Source organism: Numida meleagris, chromosome 2 (genome assembly GCF_002078875.1).
Source record: "Numida meleagris isolate 19003 breed g44 Domestic line chromosome 2, NumMel1.0, whole genome shotgun sequence".
In the NCBI taxonomy this organism is placed as follows: domain Eukaryota; kingdom Metazoa; phylum Chordata; class Aves; order Galliformes; family Numididae; genus Numida; species Numida meleagris.
This window is the reverse complement of record NC_034410.1, coordinates 60470036-60492181: the sequence shown is the minus strand read 5'-3', so window position 1 is coordinate 60492181 and position 22146 is coordinate 60470036. Positions and strand designations below refer to the sequence as shown.

Genomic DNA, 22146 nt, shown 5'->3' with positions numbered 1-22146 from the left:
TGCATAGTTGGGCACTTTTATCCTGACAGGTAAAATGGGCTTGAAGGAAGAAAACAATGACTAAGCAGGTCTCCACAGGAAGAAATGCCCAGAACCTTATGCACAAGTTGCAGCACTATTTTTTTCTTTCCTTAAAGTACCTTCAAGTCAGAACAAAGTTGTTCAGTGTACTGATTCAAACTTCAAATGCTCTCCTGGTTGTGACTGCACTACCACAGCTGACACTAGTAAGTGAAAGGCTCTTACTAAAGAAAGGCCCTCGATAAATTCTGAACCATGACCTCAAACTGCAGAATTGTGTTACTGGCCTCTTGTTAGTTAGACTCATCTTTCCTCTCAAGCTGGCAGCACATTAAACCTCACATCTGTTTAGTTGATGAGATATGGTTTTATCTTATATATCACCCGTGTTTTCTGGGAATAAGTGGATAATCCAGCTATAGCTGATGAGGAAGGATGTGATGGATTTTCTAAAACTTAATCTAAACAAATAGGCAAACCAAATATATCTATTTCTCTTTAATTGAAAATGCAAACTGCAGAAAGAAGGTAACAGTGATATTAGGGCAAAGGTAGCAGAGGAAAGGTGCTTGCTAAATCATATCTTGTCAACCAAACTAGGAGACCTGTGAGGGGCTGTATTCATGTCAGAAGAATAGAGTGTACGTTTGCACTTCTCCATATGAAGGAGTAATGAGACCCTACCACCTTTCTATTTACTTTGATGTCTACTGGAAGCCCAACTAAAAAAAAAAAAAAGCAAATAAGAGATGAAAATCTGCATATTTATACTCCAAAGTAGGCTTTTAGTATAGGATTTGAGTCCTCTGTGGTGTAATTCTGTCTGTAATTACATAGGAACAGCATTTGTGGTAGCGTCAGGACATATATTACCTGCATTAGGTCTTGAACAAACATGACTTGAGAAGTGTAGGTGTTCTCTAACTTACTCTGTCCACAACACTAGTTAATTGATTTTATTGAGTGCTATGGGCACCCAAAAATTTGAAAAATTGTGTTTTGAATGCCCTCTAGTGGCTACTGCTGCTGTACCTTGCCTCTCCAAAAGTCTTAGCGGTCCTGAGGCCTTTGGAGCTGGACTGCACAAATGCAGCGTGCTGGCAAGGGTCAGCAACAAATGAATCATTTCACTGAATGGACTGAGAGGTTCTCAGGCTCCTTTTGGCTTGAAGAAGATAAAGCTTGTTTGTAATGATTTTTAATAATTCATTTAATATTTGCAGTCGTTAACAGCTTTGTAATGTAATTTGTCTCCCACTGTCTCCTGGAGGGAAGAGGAGGAGAGGTGAAAATACTATCTAATGTGTTTGAATACATCCAGTCAAGGTATTTATTTACTCCTGCACCCCCTTATGTCATTTACCTCATAGCAATTCTCTTTGGATGTTGTACAGCTCCAATTTAAAGCTTATGCCAGCAAATTAGCATTTTTGGTGTGAGAAACATTCTCAGCAAAAATTGCTTCTCTCTGGGCTTTGTTTGCATGTAAGGACAGACCCATGCTGGCGTTGTGCTAGAAGCTGGGTATCTTTACTGCACAGAGAAACCAAACTGCCTGGGGGAAATGCAGTCAAAACCAATAGGCAGGCATGATCCTTGAAGCTCTTCAGAGGTGCCCTTATCAACTCCTTCCAACAGCAGATGCAAAATTAGTCTGTATGCTTTAATAATTAACAGTAGTGATAAAAGTTTACAAGGTATCTTTAAGTTAGACTTTTCTTCCTTAATAAAGTTTGTAAACTATACCTCTGTTTTTCCATCTGCTTTTTGATCTAAAGCCTATCTTAATATAGTAATCGTCAACAAGCAGAAGGGTGTGTTAATACATTCCATTTGCTAGCATTGCTACAGGCTAGAAAATACTTGAACTTTGAGAAAAGAAGAAAAACCAAAACAATACAGTAAGATCAAAGCAAAATCTCTGTTAATTTTTCTTTTACAGAGTTTCCTTCTTTTCCTCCTTGTATTTTCGGGGATGTTTTTGCTCTTGGAGGTCACCCTAAGCTATTCTTTGGAGAAAGATGACATGGAAACCTCGATAGCATTAAAGCAATCCCAAAAGGGATTAGGATCAGATCTGAGGACAAAATTTCTGCTTCAATCAACCGTAACTGTTCCACTGCTCTTGTTTTGCATACAAGAATCCAAGATGTGAAGGCAGTGTGGCAGAAGCAGCTCTGCAATATGCTCTGAAGAGGACGACTTCACTAAGCGTTTGGCATTTTCTTCCTTGAGATAACACATGGTAATAGAAATAAATCAGAGCTGGAAGGACAGATCGCTTCCTAGCTGTGCCGTTCACTTAACAAAATGGACTCATCCTGCAATGGGACATTTTCCACCAAAACCAGTTGTTTGTATGCATCTGCACTGAGTATGTACTCTTTCTGAATCTGAGTCCACGGGCAGAAGTGGTCACCAAGTCAGAGGATCCTAAGTAAGTATCATGCATTAGCCAAAAATAACCCATTCTGATTTTGTTGGAAAATAGGAACCAGTAAATTAAATGTTATAATTATATATGGAGGCTTTAGGGTAAAACTAATCGGTGCTACTTTTAGCCAGGATGCTAGATGAGAGACATGAAATCAGAGTTCCTCTTTTAGCTCTGCTATCAGCCTGACAAAAAGGCAAGTTATTGTACTTCTGTGCATCAAACAGGGAGGGAGTCCCATTCTAAAAACGCTTATAATGAAATTGTCTCCTTCCAGAAGGGGCATGGAAATCCTCTGACGGTGAGGGTAATATCTAAATATTAAAGCATATTATGATCATGCAGTAATATTAGGGCAGGACTTAGGCTGATGTCCTGGGAAACACAAACATCCCATTGGTCCTGGGTTTCTGATTCAAATACTTCGATGGTTAAATGCCAAACATTAGAAGTACACACATGTACTTTTGAACGAGCTGCAGCCCAAGAAGTTACAAAGAAAATAACTGCAGTAAAATCCAAAGAAGAATCATGCTGCAGAATCCAGCAATTTATCAAAACATTCTAGAAGAGAGCAAAGTAAAATCAATTAGGTAGGCTGTGAATTACCAGGTGCATGTTTAACTCCAGCTGCAAAATAATGACTAGGAGTGATAAATTTAGCCCCTGTGTGGGTCTTTAGCATCAGCACAGGGGACTTGTGTCATTCTGCACTACATTAAAGACTTCATATAGGCATGTCTGCTGGTAGGTATCTCTGGTTTCAGTCTCTGGTAAGAGACTAGCTAGCAGCGTTTACAGAGAGCAGCTCTGCCTGGAAGTGTGGAGTGGACTAGCTAGTGGTGGGACACACTGGAAGCAAGTGATGCCCCACAGCTCCCTGAGAGGCTGTGTGCTGTGCCTCTTAGGTATATGAAAGCCTTGTTTCAGTCCCTGATGTATCAGAAAGGTGGTGGTGTATTTCTAATGACCAAGGTGTGCTAGCTGGCATAGGCTGGGATGAAGATGGTGAAGCTACTTTTCTTGATCTGTGAACGGAAAACTGAGGAGATGTGCCCAAGCATGGGAGTTGCAGAGATAGCAGTTATCTTAGTATTCTGTTAATGGAAGTGACTGCTGGTAGCCTTGTACTAACATGTGTCATGGCCCTCTTTACAATCTCTTTTGCATGCCTGCAGGTAGGTGCCTGCATGCAGAAGCTGGTGAGTGCAGTCAGCACTGTTTTACAAAGATCTGATGCAGTTATTTGGTTCCTGCTAAACTGAAAATGCAGGTTTTCCTGAGCAAAGCTTTGAGCACTGTGTTTTTTAGGGACCATGCGAGAACTCTACAAGGACAATCCCCGTAACATTCTGCTACACGGTTCATCCCAAAGTTTTCTAGAACATTACCATCTTCCTGTCTATTGTGGTGAGATTTTGATTCCTTTGTTAAAATCTAGCTTGCTGGTAACTGCCATCCCTCTTAAACTTTTAAAACTTCTTGTTCAGATATGTTTTATTTCAATGTTCATTTTAATTGCATTCTGAGGTTACCTGACAGTCGTTGCTTGACTTGTCCTGGCACCTACACAAAGGCCCCACCTACAGCTGAGGTATGAGGGAAAACAAGAGTATAACCTGATTCCATTGCAATGGGCTCATGTGAAAATTGCACTGCAACTGTTTTGCAAGATTTGACAAAACTTGAGCTGCAAGAAGGGAAAAGACCCATGAACTTTAAAAAACAAACAAACAAACAAAAAAAAAAAACAGGGTTTCTTCGCTCTTTCTCTTTTTTTCTTTAGTATCTATACAGGAATTGGAAGTGAAGAAGCATCATACTGCCCTGCAGTCAGCTTCCTCCTCTGAGATACCTATATTCTCATTTTCAGAAATCTAAAGTCATTTCAAAATGAAGACTTGCCACAAATATACCTGCAATAAAAATACTACGTAAAGTCAAGTCCATTCGGTGACAGAGGTATCCTAGAGTCTGTGTTTTGCTGGGTTGTCTTTCATTCCAGCAATTATTTCATTCTATGACTGGTTTTCTCTTGTCCAGCTGCAATACCCATTGGCATTGCCTGTTTTCTGCCACCAAACTGAGTTAGTCTTGGAGTAACCTGTCCTACAAGGCCTCCCTCTGCTTCTTGGAGCCTCAGTAGAGGACTCCCCTAGTTTTTGGAATATACAAAGTCTGAGATCTTGCATACCGAGTCATTTTAAAGAAGAAGTAGGTACGCCATACTGAAAGCTTTAGATACTGCAGACTCTATTTTATCCTTTCTAAGGCAGCTTGAGACACTTTATGTATCTCTTAGTCTCTTAAAAACATACCTTTGTCATATTTGTAAGCTTTGCTTTACTGCAAGGGTAAGACATTTATTTTTTGTTTTGTATAATTAACACTTTAAAAATAATGCTTGATTCCAAGGTTTTTTGTTATTGTTGTTGTTTTGTTGTTTTCATTTTTTTTAATGAAATATAAGTCCATAAACATTGTATGACTTGGTAGGACCATGACAGCCAGTGAGACTATTTACTTGTTACGTAGTCAAAATATCTCCAAGTGCATAGGGGCCTTTCAAATCTACCCATCACTAACCTGTGGGTAGTTTTCATTCTTTTTACAATGTATGCTAGGTAGAAGAAAGAGAAAGTTTAGGAAACGTTATTGCTTCACGCAGTATCTTAATATACATCTACCACCCACTGTGCATATCTAATGCACTATCTACCACTGAGTATAGCCTGATATTGCACCATAACAAAATTCGGCAGCAGTTTGGAAGAAGAAAGTAGCTTTTCATCTTGTAAGTAGGCCTATGTCTCCCCATCTCCATCAGGCAAATCCACTGAAGCACTACTTCCCTGCCAGTGCTGAGGTGTTCAGGTTCTGTTAGTTTATACTTGTCATTACACAGATTCGTTCAGATTAGCTTTAGCTATGATTCAAAGCATAGATTTTTCCCCAAGACGCTTCCATTCCCTAGGCCTCCACTGACTTCTGCAGAAGACCATCTGTATGACTGAAAAAATGGGGAAAAAAAAAAAGATAGTACAGCTGGCAAAACTGAAATTAGGCCATGTAAACTCATCTGTGCTGTCAGACTTACTGTTTATGCTTACAGCTGCCCTTATAAACCGTAGTTTCAACTGTTCCAAAATTAAGCCTGATATTTTGCTCCAGGTAGCAACTTGATGTGAAAGGCTTGGCAGGTGTTTAGTTAATAATATCACTTAATCTGTTTCAGTAATTTAAATATTGTCAGCAGCTGAAAGTGCCTATTGCGAAGTAGCTGCTCTAAGGATGCTTAATCTCTTTGTAAAATGCTTTTGAGATCTACTGATGAAAGTTAGGTGGTATTACTATTATTGTTGTTGTGTCATAAATCTGGGCGTATGCTACAAAATATTTTCTGAGTACTCACTTTAATTTGGATTTTAAACAGACTGTTCTAGCCAATATCTGTTTCTTTCAAGCCTGCCTTCACAAATTTTGCTGGGTGAAGAGCGTACAGGCTATATGTATTAAGCCTGAATTCTACCAGCATTAACTTTGTGAGGCTGATAGCTAAGATACTGCTGTTTTCTGATTGTGAATCTGCTAATACTGTGTGGAGTGTGATGGAGGAAGATATAGCTAACAAGTGGGTGAATAAACCCACCTGTTGAGCTTTTCAGTCAGAGACAAACCCAAGGCAAACAAATTCCTAGGTTAAAGGTAGGTAAAAACATTTGTTAGACAGCACCACTGATGGTCAGGGCCTGCTGTCCTTCCTGGAGCAGAGCTCATAAGAAAGTGTGAAGTCCCCATTTCATTTTGTGCTTTCCTGGACTGTGATCCCTGCCCATTTCAAGTTCTGCACATGCCAACATGGCAGTACATTACAATTAGTCACATATTTCAAGTCTTTTGCTCTTTATGCAACAAAGAAGAAACCACAAGGGCTATGTTTACTGCATATACAAAAACATGAAGCCTAGAAACTTGTGCTGATATTCTGGCTGGTTTCTGGCACCTCCTGCAATAAAGAGCTTTGGAGGGCAAAGTACAAGAGTAAGAAAGTGTTATGTACAAGTTTAGTGATTAATCATAGTTTATTGTATACAGGAGGATATGAAATATCACTTAACCCCATTCTGAAGGTGCTAAGTATTCCCATAATGATACGTATGAGCCATCTGGCATGCTCCCAGAAGGGCTGACATCTAGTTTTCAGTGGAAAAGGCTGTCCTGCTCTAGTTTCTTCTGCTACAGAAGACCCAGTATGTCCTCCGGGACAAGAAGTCTTCCTTCCCTCTTGTAATTGTTATTCTGAACCAAACAGCTATAAATGGGCAGCAGTACTGTGAAAAATAGGACACATTATATTGGATTTTAATGGTTGTGTGCAAGTACATTGGTTAATGGCTGGATCCAGGAGTGGGTCTTTCTGATGTTGTTGAGACAAATGAGACAACCTCACTGATGGGTGAGCCTTCATTTCTGTTTTTAGTTAAGTTCTTTAGTGCTAGGTGTGAGGAACCAATCTAATATCCTTTCACTACAACAGGATTTGCAGAAATAGTAGCAGAACACTTGAATGGTCCCATTTAGCCTGTGTTACAATGCTATCTGCGTAGGTCCTGGAAATCAAGAAAACTGCATGCAAAGAGATTGGGAACGACTACCAATCCTGAGCAGAAGAGTCACCTCAGTGCTGTAGATATAGGATTGCTTTTTGCATACCTCTCTGCCACAGTACTCCAAGTCAGGCCTTGCAGATGAGCTTACAGGGTCCTACATTGACTGTCTGGAGGAAAGCATTGCAATGTGCAGGGTACAAAACCAAATCCTTATATGTTTGTTATTTATGTGCATATTTACTGCTAAGCTTTGCTGTGCAGATATGCATGTTAAGTACTCAGAACCTTCCCTGAATGAAGCAGCCCAGCAATCCTGTGCAGCCTGGCTGGATGGTGCTATGAGGAAGAGGCTTAGGTTGCACTGAGTAACACTTCCCTGGGGAAGGCTCTATTTACCACCATGACGTGTCATTGATGGAGGCAGGAGGGAGAAGGTGCCTGTAGTCCATACCCCACCCTAAGAATTCCCCCTACCTCCCAGGCTCTTCACTTTATTTCCACAGACACTTCTGGAGCCTGCTGGTAATGAAAATTCAAGATCTATCAAGACAAAATGAGAGGAACAACAAAGCGAAGAGGATGCCTCAGTGCTTACTCTCCTCCCAGTGGCTCTTCTGGGCTGTGGTTGACTGTATGAAAAAGCCCTGCTTCATTCCTGGGAACCAGAAGCTGTTTATGTGAGGGGAGAGAAAAATGTGCTAGTAGAGGATTAAAGATTTAATAGTCATAAAGTAAAACATGTTCTGTAATGAACTATCAACACTAATTGACTAGTTTCTGCTATTTTGACAATTGCCAGGTGTTCTGCAGTAGCATGATCTGCACCTGCCTGTGTTATTTCAGCAGCACAAAGGCTTTCCTCTCCAAGCTGTGTCTTGCACTGCAAAACTCCCCTGAAAAGGATAGGGAGCAGTTGCTGTTTGGCATGTTGCCATGTTTCAACAAGGCAAAGTGCAAGGCCCTACACCTGGGCTGGGACAATTCCCAGTCGTAGACTGTGTGATGGATGGATTGAGAGCCGCCCTACAGAGAAGGACTAGGGTACTGCTGAATGAAAATTTGGACACAAGCAAGTGTGCACTTGCAGCCCAGAAAGCTGACCATATCCTGGGCTACATCAAAGAAGCATGACCAGCAGGACAAGGGAGGTGACTGTCCCCCTCTGCTCCACTTGTGTGATGCCCTCACCTGCAGTATTGCATCCAGGTCTGGGGTCCCCAACAACAGAAAGGACATGGAGCTGTTGGAGCATGCCCAGAGGAGGGCCACAAAAGTTATTAGAGGGCTGGAGCACCTCTCTGATGAAGAAAGGCTGAGAGAGATGGGGTTGTTCAGCCTGGAAAAGAGAAGTCTCTGGGAAGAGATATATTGTATATTTCCAATATACAAGGAGAACATATCAGACAGCTGGAGACACTTTTTACCAGGGCCTGAAATGACAGGACATGCGTCTGTGGTTTTGAATTGAAAGAGGGTGCATTTAGATTAGGTGTAAGGATGAAAGGCTTCACTGCGAGGGTGGTGAGACACTGGAATGGGTTGCCCAGAGGAAATCTGAGTGTTCCATCTCTGAAAATGTTCAAAGTCTCATTGGATGGGGCTTTGAGCAACTTGATCTACTGAAAGATGTCCCTGCCCACAGTTAGTGGGTTAGACTAGATGATTTTTAAAGGATGCTTACAATCCAAGCCACTCTATGGGTCCAGAAACCCCTTTGGGTTCATAGTTTTCATACTTGTCTGTTTGGATAAAGGTGGCAGTGGGAGTGCTCCTTGGCAGCCTTCCCCTGGAGAGTCTGGCAGAGAGCTGATGGCTGTCTGGAGGTGCAAGGCCACTCCTGCTGTGTGTGATGTCTGGGACACCTGAAGCACACCTGTGCCAGGCAGGCTCCTGCAGCCCTGTACCTTGGCCCGCTCTAATCTCTCCCCCAGAAAATGGTGTGCTCCCTCTGAGGTGAACACGCATGCCAAGCAAAGACTTGGAGAAAGTGTGCAGGCTTTGACTTCTTGGTCTCTTCAGCATTCAGAGTTTGCAGTGGGTGTAGAAGCTTGCTGTTAGTGCTACTGATTGGGTTTCAGGAGTGACTATGGCTCAAGTTCATGGCTCAGTGTTGATCTTTGACAGTATCTTCTGTTCAGCAAATTATTCAACATAATGGATAAGAAAAAATGAGGAAAACAGCTGATGCTGGATCTGGATTTGGCTGCTTGTGAAGCTATAATAGTCCTGTCTTCTGGCAAATTTCACCATCTGATATTTTTCCTTCAGCTCCGAGCTTGATATTCTCCCCGTGCACAGTACACCAATGCCCATACATACTGTACTTCCAAGACTGGAGGACAAAACATAAAGAAGCTGTTGTCGTATTCCTGGTATACTTATGTCGCTGTTCTTAGAAGCTGAGGGTGCGGTCAGACAGTGGAGCGAGGCCAGTGTCGCGCCTTGCTGCTGGTGCCGAGGCTGTCTGTCCCCATCCCTCCCCATCCCTGCGCCGGCTCCAGTGCGTGCCTGTTTGCATAGACTTGTTCAGCCCTGTACCCATGGGCTGTTTTCCGCCTCCCTGGGTTAGTTTCCTGTTGGCTTGAATTGCCTTATCGGCATATCAGCTGTGCACCAGCGGGAGGGAGCAGGGAGGGGAGGTGGGCTGGGGTGGACCCACTCTCCTGCAGTGCCTACGAGCCTCTGTCAGCCCAGCCCCAGCATCGCACCACACCCTCTGACACAGAAGTGAAGGACACTTCAACCGTTCCCAAGATAGATAATAACAATAGACAATAAGAGCAGTGTACTGCTCGCAAGCATTTTGGCAGATAGAAGCAATTCGGGTATCAGAGTTTGAAGAGCAATGCTAGCTCTATTTGTTATGGCAAAGCTATTGACACAAAGGCACGCATATCCAAGTGCTTTTCTTATCTGAATTAATTGCATCCTGTTATCAGAATGGTGGCTACTTTGTGACTGCTGGTAACTACACTTCAGAAATCTGCTACTAAGATTGGTACACGTTAAAATTACTGCTACTCCCATCATTGCATTTCAAAAATATGTATGTTTCCATCTCTGAAATTATATTAATATGCCATGTTCCTGAGGCTTGGTCCTGAACTGAACTCTGAAAGATGCATATTGTCTCAGATGTATTTTGAAGAAATAAGCCTTTCTGCTGAGAGCTCAGGTTATCCTTTTATCCTTTTCCTTTCTCTCTGAGCTGGACCAGGTCTATAATTTCAAAGCAGTCTAAGTTTAAACTTCCATAAGTGAAAGCAGCAGTAATTGGGAATATGGTCATACCACAGAACTGAAGTCTGCATAATTTTTAAGACAGTAAAATTTTCACGAATATGACAGGTTCTAATAAAAACGTGTGAACTGCTCAGTGACTCTGAGCCCATAAAAATCTGAGCCTCTCAAATATTTCCACTGGCAAATTGAAGGCTAGATAAACTTTCTTGCTCAGTCCTTGGTTCAGGAAGCATTTAAACAAATAGATAATCCTGTTCAGTGGGACATGTAACTGCATTGTGCTGAATGAAAAAGGTACACTACAGTTGAGCATGAAAACGGTTTGTCAGAAGAGATTTCAGACAGTGCAGATCAAAATGTCTTCCATCTTTCAGCCATGAGAAGACCACTCAGGGTAAAACCTAAGGCCAATTTGATTCTCTAGTTCAATCTTAGTAGCTAAACCTGAGTTTTTAAGATCTAAGCACCTGTAGGATGGTATTTCTTCATATTTTCACAGGTGCTGAATGTCTCAATTTGTGACAGAACTGAGTGGCACAGGAACAAATAGGGCTTTATAGCTTATTCCTGGTGGCCAGCTGCCAGCTTGCATGAGCAGTTGGCCACTTCTCTTACAGTGTTTCCAGGTTATGGGACAATATAAAGAAGCTTGCTAATTAAGGACTTAAGTCATGCTCTGATCTTTTTTGAAACCATGCCCGAATTGTCCATAATCTTCTGTTTATCAGCTATTGCTAAAGTTCATTTATTTATAAGCATGACAAATAACCCTCATGTACATTCCTCCTGTGATTTATTGTGCAATTGTTTTGCATTCCTCAAATGTAAAATAAGCCATCAGAGTAAGACATGATGCAAGATATTAATTTGCAAGAAACAAATGGAGAATTCCTTGAAATGAACAATGAAAAACATAAACAAACCAGCTGCTCATATATTACTGATAAGATTCTAGCTGAAAAGTTACTTCTGATGAGTGCACCATGAGATGTGCAAATTGTTTTGTTGCAGAAAAGATATTGATTATACTACTCTGTCACAATGTCACTTAGTGCTCCAATAATTCATAGATTTGCCTTGAAGACTGGACTGTTGCTGGGCAGCATCACTTTAGGGCCTGCCTCTCATTGACTTTTAGCAGCAGCAAAGTGCAACCTGATCCAGATTCCACCCGGGAGAAAAAGAGCTGGTTCAGGCATATTGTGCATGGTGTCAATGGTCATATTTGTATCTAATCTCCACTTCTCCATTCTCCAGATTTGTAATAGTTCACGCTCCAGGAAGATGAGCCACAATTTAGGCACCATGGGAAAGACATGGGAGTTGTACTCTCTTCCAAAGGCTTCAGGAGACACAAGACTGGGACTTCCTGAAGAGTCCCTGCTGTGTAAGGAAGTGGTGTTTCTTTACTGGCTCCGCTGATCTCATCTGTCCTAATTAAAATCATGAGGCAAGAAAACACCCTTGAGTAGCTTGGGGTTTTTGTGTATAAACAAGCACTTTGCGTTCCTCTAGAAATCAATGAATGCCCAGTGTACGGCATAGAGGGATTCATCTAAGACAAGGTTGGGACCTTCTTCACAAGTATTAGTTGTAAGATTCTTGAGTTAACATGACTTCCTTAGCCAAACTTATATTGGCTAATATATTATACAGGCATTTATGAAATATGATATAGGTTGTACTCATAGTCTTACTGGATAATCCAATTCCTGACCATCAAAATAGGTATATGAGCAAGCATGTGATGCTGACTGCATTGCTATTGATTATACTACTAGTTCGTCCTGCTTCAGCCTGATCCCGGCATACAGAGAAGCTCTTTGGCCTTGCTACAAACTGCCAGTGAAGAGCTCATGGTGAGCCCTGAACAAGGCTTTTCTTGTTTGTTCACATGTGCTTTGTTGGACACACACACTGCACTGTTTCCTGTGAGTGGCTGTTTTCTGTGGTCTCTCTCCTGTTAATTACTAGACTTTAATAATCCTCCTAACCTATGCCCTTCTATCAGGCTGGTTGAGATTGGTCAGAGGGCTCAAGAGCCCTAGAGAAGGCCACACCTATATCTCTGCCAGCAAATACAGGTACATACCCATGTGAACAAACACATTATGATCACACCTGTTTTTGTAGAAGCCTGATGAAAACCCTACAGAAGCTCTTAGCACTAATGCTGAGAGCCCACTCTTCCAGTTGAGAGCAGGGCCAGTCTCTAAAGATCCAGAAAGTCTGTAGTGGAAGTCTCTTAGACAAATTTAATCCTGATTAACATTAATGTAATCAAATTTCAACTCAGAAAGAACTGAAACAATGTACAGAACTCTAATATTACTGGAAATTTGTGAAATAAGCATGCTGTTGCTTGGTTGTTTTGTTCTGCTTCATAGCAATTGTTTAGGAAAGAAAACTTTTTCTGAAAAAGGAAATTAAGAGCATTTCTCCATCCTACTGTTGCCGCAATAACAGGAAACAAAATTCACATATGCAGGGTTCAGCAGATAAGAGCTGAATTGTAGGGTTGGTTTTTTTTTTTTTTTTAAGTAGCTGGTGGCAAGTGATCCAAAAGAAAACCAAGCTGCTTGTCATTCTAATTCACAGTGAACTGAGCCCTATGTCTTCTGAGACCTTTGCAGGCACTGGGATGGAGAACCCCAAGGAGCTTTAGGAGACCTCTCTCCTGAACCAGCAAAATAACTCCAAGTTCACAGTTCATAGCCATGGGTTGGCAGTGGTGCTGTAGGACTGTCAGCACAAGGTGATTTGGCCATCTGGGGAAGGCAAGCATGGCCAGCTGTGCCTCTTCCATGAGTTTCTGTAATGCAGGGTCTGCGGCTTTTCTGATAAAATATCACACTAACAGATGAAGGAAGTAATCCAGGTAGTCTTAGGTTCCTTGCCTTGGCAATAAGGTCAGCTGGTGGTGGTCTTCCCTCACATGGAAAAATCCAGTAGTATTTCAAACTCTGGAACTGGAACTGCCTTGAGTAGCCTCTATGGGATGAAGGTTTCTGCAGCAGTGCAGCACAGTGTAGGCTTTGGGGGAAAAAAAGAAAAAAAAAGAGAGCTCAATGGTTCCCTTAATGCTAACAGCAATATAATTATCAACAGAGTTGATGGTGCTCCACAGCTCATCTTGTCAGGAGCTCTGTGATGCTGAGCAGTTTCCCTTTAAGCTTCTGCATCTTGTTGCTTCTCTTAAGTTTTCCATTTAGTTTCTTAGGTTAGCATGTAATGTTTTGTTCCACATTCATGTTCACAGATCATGTAGTAATAGCAGTGGATTTCACTTAATCCCTCCTTTTCACCTAGCCTGAGAGTTAATCCTGCTTTCTGACAGCCTCTTATTGTCTGCTAAATCTGGCGATGCTGAAGCATATACTTTCTGAGTTGGGGCTTGCTCTCTGGCTGGTGATATTTGGTATATGCATATCGTACTGTATCAGTAAAAGAAATGCAAGAATCCATCTTCAGCAGTAAAAAAGAAATCATTTTTAAACAGCTGAAATACGCGCTGACTATTGCCTTTTGTCCGGTGTGGGCCAAGACACAAGCACGTACTTATTTCTGGGGATGTGTAGCAAGGGGAGGCTGTGGATAGGGCTTCTGCAAACAAGGGCCTGTGGGAACACAGAATTCCTCCCCCAAAGAATTTATAATTTAGGAAATAATGTGTTTCTATAATGTGTGTTTCACCCAAAGGTCCAATCACGCAAATTATTTTAAGGACAGAAATTAAGCTTGTTAGGGTAGCATTATTAAACCATCCGCATGTTGTTGCCTTTAGGCTGGGCTGCATTGCAGGCGTGTTTGCTGGCTTAAATGCTTTTTTGCCTGTCTTAACATAGCAGAAAAAGCATACTGTTTTTCTTTTCTTTTTGAGGGAAGATGGAATACTTTGAATAGCATCAGCCCAGCTGGGATTCTTACCCATATGAATTGCTCTATTACTTAAAATGCAGAGGTAGAAAAATTTCTCTAACTATTTAACAGCTCCTTCTTATTGGCTCTGACACTCTTCTGTCCACTTGCCCACTGTGGTTCCACTTCCCTCCACAGCGTCCTCTATCTGTTGTGTTTCCTACCTGGGAATGCACCTCTTACCTACCTTCATTTACATAAATTACTTTTAGAAAATATGTTTTCCTCACTGAAATATAGAAACAAGTGTCACTTAAATGTAAAAAGAAAGCAACAAACAGCTCTATCGCTAATGTTTCTGAATCTTTGGCTGTTTGTGAAACGGTGGATGATGCTCTAATTGACACCTGGGTCATCTAAATTTCCATCAGGTAGGGTGTAGCTTGCAAAGCTGCTTGCTGCTGTGACACACAGCTGAGCAATTCTCATCACATCTTACCAGGGAAATAACTACAGCCCAGCCATTCTACTACTGTTACGTTTTTAACTTAACTGGGAAATGTGTCATCTTTAAAAAATCCGTAGGAAGTATGTGAGCTGGCAGTGCTGTTTGTGGAAGGCAACAACATCTTGTTGTTTGGCATGTCTGTTACTCGTGTTTATTGCTTGCATATGAGCGGTGAGTTGTAAAAGTGAATATCAACAGCAAACTGGAGCACATGGGTTCACACTGTTGAGTTTTCAGATATGCATTGCAAGTTCCTCAGAAAAATAAACCCAAGTCCTCACTATGGATCTCAGTGCATAATTCCAGAGCAGCGTCTCTCTACTAATGAGGTGTTCTAGAATAACTCATGTCTACTAGTAACCAGAGACAATGGATACTCCCTGCTGTCTAGTGACTAACTAAGCTTTAAATGACACCTTCACTGGGATGAGTACAATTAAATTGTCTTCAGTAGATCTGGGTGGCTAAAACTTACTGGAACTTAGTCAGCGCTTCTGTGATGATGGGCAAGACCCATTGCCACTTACCACAGTGGTGAGGATCCTCAGCCAAAAATTCCAGGTGTCGACACGGCTGGAGGACACTGGCTGCAAGCAAAAATCAGCTCCGCGAAAACAATTCTCGATTAATAAATCATTGGAAGCTTTCATAAGGACCAATTTAATGGAATTTGAATATGAGAGAGGATTAAATGAATAACAGGAAGCATCCCGCAAGAATTTCCCCCAAAGCACTGAGGGAGAAGGGAGAGACGAGTGCACTGTGTTGGAGTTGTGTTATGCATGCCTCTGAGGGGTGGTGCACACTTCCCCTGGGGCAAACCCCACTTGCTGCGTCCCACACAGGCTCTGCTGGGAGAAACCAGTGCTCACAGGGAACAGGTGGGCAAACCCTGCCTTTGCATTCAGCCCTTGAGCCAACAAGGCGCGTTGTGTCTCGCTTCATTCTCCTTCTCTACCACAAGCCCTGCAGCAACCCCCTCCCTCACATCTCCGAAAGTAAGGCCTCTTTGCCAGGTAGCCCCTGCAAGGGGCTGGGTTTTCAGAGCAACAGCACCCAGCAGCACATGTATTTGATAAAATACTAATATTTTCCTGACCTATTTGAAATTAGTTTAGTGGCAACACTGTTATTCAGACAGAAAGGACTGACTGTCCTTCTGCATGAGCTAGATGAGCATTTTTATTTGAAGTATAGAATACTAATGAGAAAGAACAGCTGTAGGTATTAAAAGTAGTTAATCAGAGGAAACAAGAGCATTGCTTAAACAGGGAGCTTGACAGAATAAGTCATCAAAAGCACAACGATGCTTGAAAAACGCCATGAGAATGACAATAATTTTCTGCCACAGAAGTGGAAGTAGGATTCTTTTGAGCCACAGAATGTAATGATTTGGAGTAAATCACTCCCTCCCTTTTCACACAAGCACTTCTTAATGCCAAAAAACAACTGTACCGCGGACAGGGAAAAATATTACTCTGTGAAACTCTGAACAGCATTTTGTCTCCAGGTATCAATTTTAAATTGCCATATCAAAGATGAATCCTACTAGCATGTCTTTAATTAAAGGCCATTAATCTCATGGCCCTACTGAGAGTGCCAAAACAAACAAAAAAGTGCATTTTTTTCATTCCCAAGGCAAGAGTGTTGTTACATGAGCGAGGCAGCAGCTATGCAAAAGGTCCCAGAGGGGCAGGAATGAGCAGAGCTACCCTGCTAACTGCGGGCTGTAACTGGCACAGCATGGGGAAAAGGAAGGGGAAAGTGTTTCAGTTTTCTTCCCAGCCTCTAAAACATTGAAAAACAATGCTAATTCTCCAGCTAACATGATCCAAATGTGGAAAAGACTCAGCTCACAAACAGCAGCATAGTCACATGGCCTAGACCTCAATGAAGCACTTGTGTGCATTTCCAAGCAGTAGCACAGTCCAGATTTTTTCTGCCTCCTGTTTATGTGTTAAATTGATCACTTGGTGGGATTTTTTTTTAGTGTTTAGCTTTGGAATGCTCCTTAAGGTAAGGGAATGCTAGCATTCAGGGTTAATAGGAAAGCCCCAGAGTCTAGAGTACCATCTGGAGTAAGGACTGAGGTTGTGATGGAGCAAGGAGCTCTGCCCATTGCCATTTGCCCTGTCACTTCAGGTCCTGGTGGAAATGGGCCACATCCCACAGCAGAGGAAAGAAGAAGACGATTCGCTGTACAAATGGCAGTGAAGGAAAGGGAGTAATTTCTTAAACTCCCTCCCCCACAACAACAACTTAGATAGTTACACAAATTTTAGCATCCACAAGTTGATTTTTCATCATGTAGAACAATTGTTCTTACATTCACTGAAATGCAAGAAATGTGTGAAACCATGAAAAAATGGAACACATGAGGAACCATAGTAGAAAATAAAAACATCTGTGCACTGGCATAATTTAGTGCTGCAAGCTGCAGCATACATTTCACACTCCCAGTCCTTATGTCTCTCGTGACATACCACACCCCAGTAGCAGTCATCTGGCATCCGGGGGGATGAAGGACAGATAAGGACAAAGAAACCTGAGTCATCTGAGTTAAAATATTGGTGGGGGTTTAAAGCATAGCAGTTCATTGGGAAGATCCCATTTGTTCAAGTGGGTCGAGGTGCTGAAATATTCTGCTTTTCAACCAGAGCTCCTTTGCCCATTTTCAGATGTACAGATTTTCAGCAAAAAAAGAAGTTTTCCAAGGAAGATGCATGATTTGTATGGAGAAAAAGAAAACAGCTATATTTTTTTGATGAAAACTTCATTTTTCCTCTGTCAGATAATGTTTGTTATCACCCTTAGTTGAAAGGGAACTTCCTGTTAGCAGTACTCCAACTTGAAGGTGGGTTGATATCAATGCAAGGTTTTGTTTATTCAGAGATGTCAGGATCAGGCTTTAAGTTTGTAGAAACAAGAGGCCCTGTTACTCTTTTACTTGTAGATGTGCAGCTGATGGGTGTTCAGCCTCCAGGACTTAAGATTATTGAGATAAGGTTTCAGATAAACGTCCAAATGTTTAGATCTTTATCTAACCCAAAGCTCTGAACCTTTAAAGGATTACCCACCTCCAGGGATAATCCTGCAGTGATTTCAACACCTGTACTGAGTCAAAGTGAGTTCATAGTCTCCTGGCCGCAAGAAAGCCCACCCTATCATTTGTTTCAGATGGCTAAGACCATCCACATCAGATCTGAACATGATTAGCTGAGCATTCTTATTTTAAATGATTCCATCATGGGATAACTCCAAACAGTTGTCAATAGGGTCACTTATTACCATGGAAAAACAATCTGTGACATTATGCTGCTGTGGCCTACAGAGCAGATATGCCCTGGATGTTCTTATGGTGAATCAGAAGCAATAAATAACCCACAATTTTATAGATATTTAAATGAGCTGCTTCTCTGTCAGTATTTTGCTTTGGAAACAGACTTTGCTGCCCTCTTTTGCAGTTGTCATGAAAATGTGTTCATGCTGGCACACAGAAAAGCTATACTGTAGGCTACAGTGTTGATCCTAAAGTTTACCATCACCAGATACAGAGATGCCAGAGCATGGCATCTCGCAAGTGGCCACTTTCCTCTGTTATTGCAAATATATTAGACATACTGAGGGAACCTTGTTTTACTCCTCTTCCAGACTCTGCAGAATGCTGAGCACACAGCAGGATGGGCTGTACGCTATTCTCCACCTGAGGCAGCAGCTTGTCCAAGTGCCCTGAGGAGCAGTTGGAATTTGAGCATTTTTTTCAAGCTCCTCCCAAAAAAGCAGTAACTCTTATCAGGTTTACTGCAGTTCTTCCAGCAAATCCAACAAATTATTCTGGGTGTAATTTCGTTTTGAGATGCTATGCTGGTGCCTCACAAGGAAGCAGGAATTGGGAGGAAAGGAAAAGCTTAACACTTTATACGCGTGTATGCACGTGCACGTATATATGTATGTAGTTTCACATTGTTTCACCATGGATCTGAAAGCGCTCTACACGTGTTAACTGATAATAACACAGAAATCTCCTTTTTAAAAAAAAACCATGTATTATTCTGACAACAAAATTATAGACAGAACACAATCTTCCCTGGGGCCTTTAGGCAAATCCTTTAGCCTTCCTCAGTCCCCTTTCAGTGTGAAAGGAGGCAGAACTTTTTAATAGAAGGGTTGCCCAGTAGACTGAACCTGAGCAAGAAAAATAGCACTTACTATTCCTCACTTGAGAAGGTCATCTGCTGTAAGCAAATATACCTCTGGAAGCAACTACTGGCTTTGATCACTCCTGAAGTACAACAGTATTTAAGGAAAAGCTGATCTTATTTTAATCGCTGCTTCTTCAGCTCATCTTTGTAATTAGAAGGAAAGCTTGCCTTGACAGCGCTCAGGTGGAATGCACTGGAAACATATGATTAAATGGTTAGCCTAAGTTTAGCATTTCACCTCCAGAAAGCAAAACAATTTTTGGGTGCAAGAGATATTTGAAAGACCAAATTAATTTACAATGGCCTATGTAGTGAGCAGAGACAAGGGATGAAATCACAGTAAATTAAAGTCACTTGGGATTCTGCTGTTGCTTTCAGTTGGGATAGACTTTCAACATTCTGTTTGAAAACTGAGTCTCTACAGATTTAGTTTTACATTCATGGTGAGTTGAGTTGCAGGGAAGTTTACTGATAAGGAAAACAAATACAGATTGGGTGTGTTATCTTATGCCAGGGCCATCTGATCAGTCTGAACTAGAAGCTCCCCCCACCATGTTGTGCATCCTACTGCTTGGTAACTTCAGACAAATGTTTTTAATAGAGTTCTGCTGATTATACTCTCTGCAATATGTTATAAATCTCTGGAAGTGGAGGAGGATGTTTTCCTGGAGAGAATAAACTTGTTTATCCTTTTAAATAAAACTGTTCTCTAGTAACTATGTCAATCTGGCTACTGGCAAGCAGACCTCTGCAAAATTATGCATTAGGAATGTTTGGACTTAGGGAAAAATAAGAATTGGTCTGGATGTCCGCAGCCAGAGAATTGCAGTCGATGGCTCTAAATCCAAATGGAGGCCTGTAGCAAGTGGTACCCCTCAGAGGTCTGTCTTGGAATCAGGGCTCTTCAACATCTATATCAACAGCCTTGACAGTGAGATCGAGTGTACCCTCAGTAAGTTTGCTGATGACACCAAGCTGAATGGTGCAGTTGATATAACAGGAGGAAGGGATGCCCTCCAAAGGGACCTGGAAAAGCTTGAAAAGTGGGCCCTTGAGAACATAAGGAGGTTCACCAAGGCCAAGTGCAAAGTGTTGCACTTGGGTTGGGGCAATTCCAGGTATGTGTACAGACTGGGAGAACTCATTGAGAGCAGCCCTGCAGAGAAGGACTTGCGGGTTCTGGTGGAAGAAGAGCTGGACACGAGTCAATAGTGTGCACTTGCAGCCCAGAAGGCCAACAGTATCCTGATCTGCATCAAAATTAGGATGGCCAGCAAGAAGAGGGAGGTGATTGTCCCCCTCTATTCTGCCCTCATGGAGACCCATCTGTAGTACTGCCTCCAGCCTGGGGCCTCCAGCGCAGGAAGGATTTGGAGCAAGTCCAGAGGAGGCTCACAAAGATGATCGAAGGGCTGGAGCACCTCTCCTACAAAGAATGGCTAAGGGATCTGGGCTTGTTCAGCCTGGAGAAGGCTCCAGGGAGACCTGATAGCAGCCTTCCAATACTTAAAGAGAGCTTATAAACAGGAGGGAGACTGACCTTTTATATGATCTGGTAGTGAGAGGACAAGGGAGAATGTTTTTAAACAAAAAGAGAGAAGATTTAGGTTAGATGTCAGGAGGAAATTCTTTACTCAGAGAGTGGTGAGGCACTGAAACAGATTGCCCAGAGAAATTGTGGATGCCCTATTCCTGGAGGTGTTCAAAGCCAGGTTGGATGAAGCTCTGGGCAACATGATCTGAGGGGTGGCAACCCTGCCCATGGCAGCAAGGTTGGAACTAGATGGTCTTTAAGGTCCCCTTCAAACCCAAGCCATTCTGTGATTCTATGATTCCATTCTACCTGTGTTTTTCACCACACAGTCTACATCTAATTTATATAAAGATGTGGTCCAGGGAGTATTTTCACCCACACTACTGTTATTATCATAAGATACCTACTGTTTGCATCTCTGATTCATTACTTATTCCCTCACCATCCCAAGAAAGGTTTATCCTTTGTAGGAATTTAGCAATTGTAATGGGATAAGTTACTGCATGAACAGGCAAGGCTGTCTTCATTGTATTGTGCACTAGGCAGCCAATAATGTTAAGGGTTCCCAGGAGTTCCTCCAGTTCATTCAGCCAATGCTTTCTGATTTCTCACCATCCTCAAATTTCATGCTAAGTTAAGTAAAATCTAATGTGTGCCATTTGAAAAGTGCAAATGCACAGAGAACTTGATATAAAGCCATTTTCAGCTCTATTTTTTTAAATGATGCTAAGTCTTCTCTCACACTTGCTTGTGTTTCTAACACTAGTATCAGAGGATCATCAGAAAAAAAATGCCATTTCCTAAACTGGGTTTTAGAATCTACACTACAAGATATGATTCACAGAATGGACTTTCTGGAATCTGTCAGGTTCTTGAGTCTGGAATATTTTGCTTCCCAGCAAAAAGGAATAAAACATACAGTCTCAGTTCTTACCTATAGAAAATTATGGCTGGACCATGATAATGGTCTCCAATGACAGACCACTGGTAGGAAATCAAATTCTAGATTTTTTCCAATTCTTTTTCAAAATTCTGCTAAGTCAGAGTAGAAAGTGTTATTAATAGCAAGTCCACTGAACAATTAATTTAGGTATTAGATATATCACTAGAAGTCTTCAAAGAGATCCAGAGAAAGTTTTAAGAGTTTCTATATCTCAGATATTCTGGACTGGAGGCTGAAGCATCCAGATTTCAGGGGAGAGATGAGGTAAGTAGGAGTCAGACCAGATATTTGGGTTTAAACTCTGATGTAGATTAAGTTCAACTTGTGAAGAAGTTTCTTCTATTTGGCTGCTTGATTTCAAACTTTGATGTTAGTCTGGTAATTTCTTTTAAGGACAAATATCTTGATAAAGAACCACTTAATTCTATTTATTACCATTTACAGAAGAGCTAAATGAAGCACAAAATGTTCCAGGAGTGCCTGACTCACAGTAAATGGCAGCCAGTCTTTGCTGAGCCCAGCAGCCATGAAACTGAGGCCTGGAAATTGAGGAAAAGAAACACTAATGACCTGGAAACGTATGGCCTGGAAAGAAACACTGCCCACAGAAGGAGCAGAAACAGCTTCCCTCCTACCACCCCACTGAGTCTCAAAAAAGAATTATTCTTTTCTTTGTGTTCATCCTGCATCTCTGACACTCTCATGAAATCATGAATTTACATCAGCCAGGTGCCTCGGTGAAGGAAATGAAAATACTGGACTGTTTTGCAAGGTAAAGTAGTGGGTGCATACC

The 22146-nt window shown here is 41.8% G+C and overlaps 2 long non-coding RNA genes across 2 annotated transcripts in view; both read left to right on the top strand.

Annotated features, from left to right (window-relative positions):
* LOC110394946 overlaps positions 1876–22146 on the top strand; it is a 37373-nt gene continuing 17102 nt past the window's right edge. The window contains exons 1-2 of the long non-coding RNA XR_002436054.1: positions 1876–2458; positions 21798–22125. This is a non-coding gene — a long non-coding RNA (uncharacterized LOC110394946). The remainder of the gene's footprint in view (positions 2459–21797; positions 22126–22146) is intronic.
* Positions 3141–7999, top strand: LOC110394947. The gene is made up of 2 exons (XR_002436055.1): positions 3141–3202; positions 7569–7999. It is a non-coding gene; the product is annotated as an uncharacterized LOC110394947 (long non-coding RNA).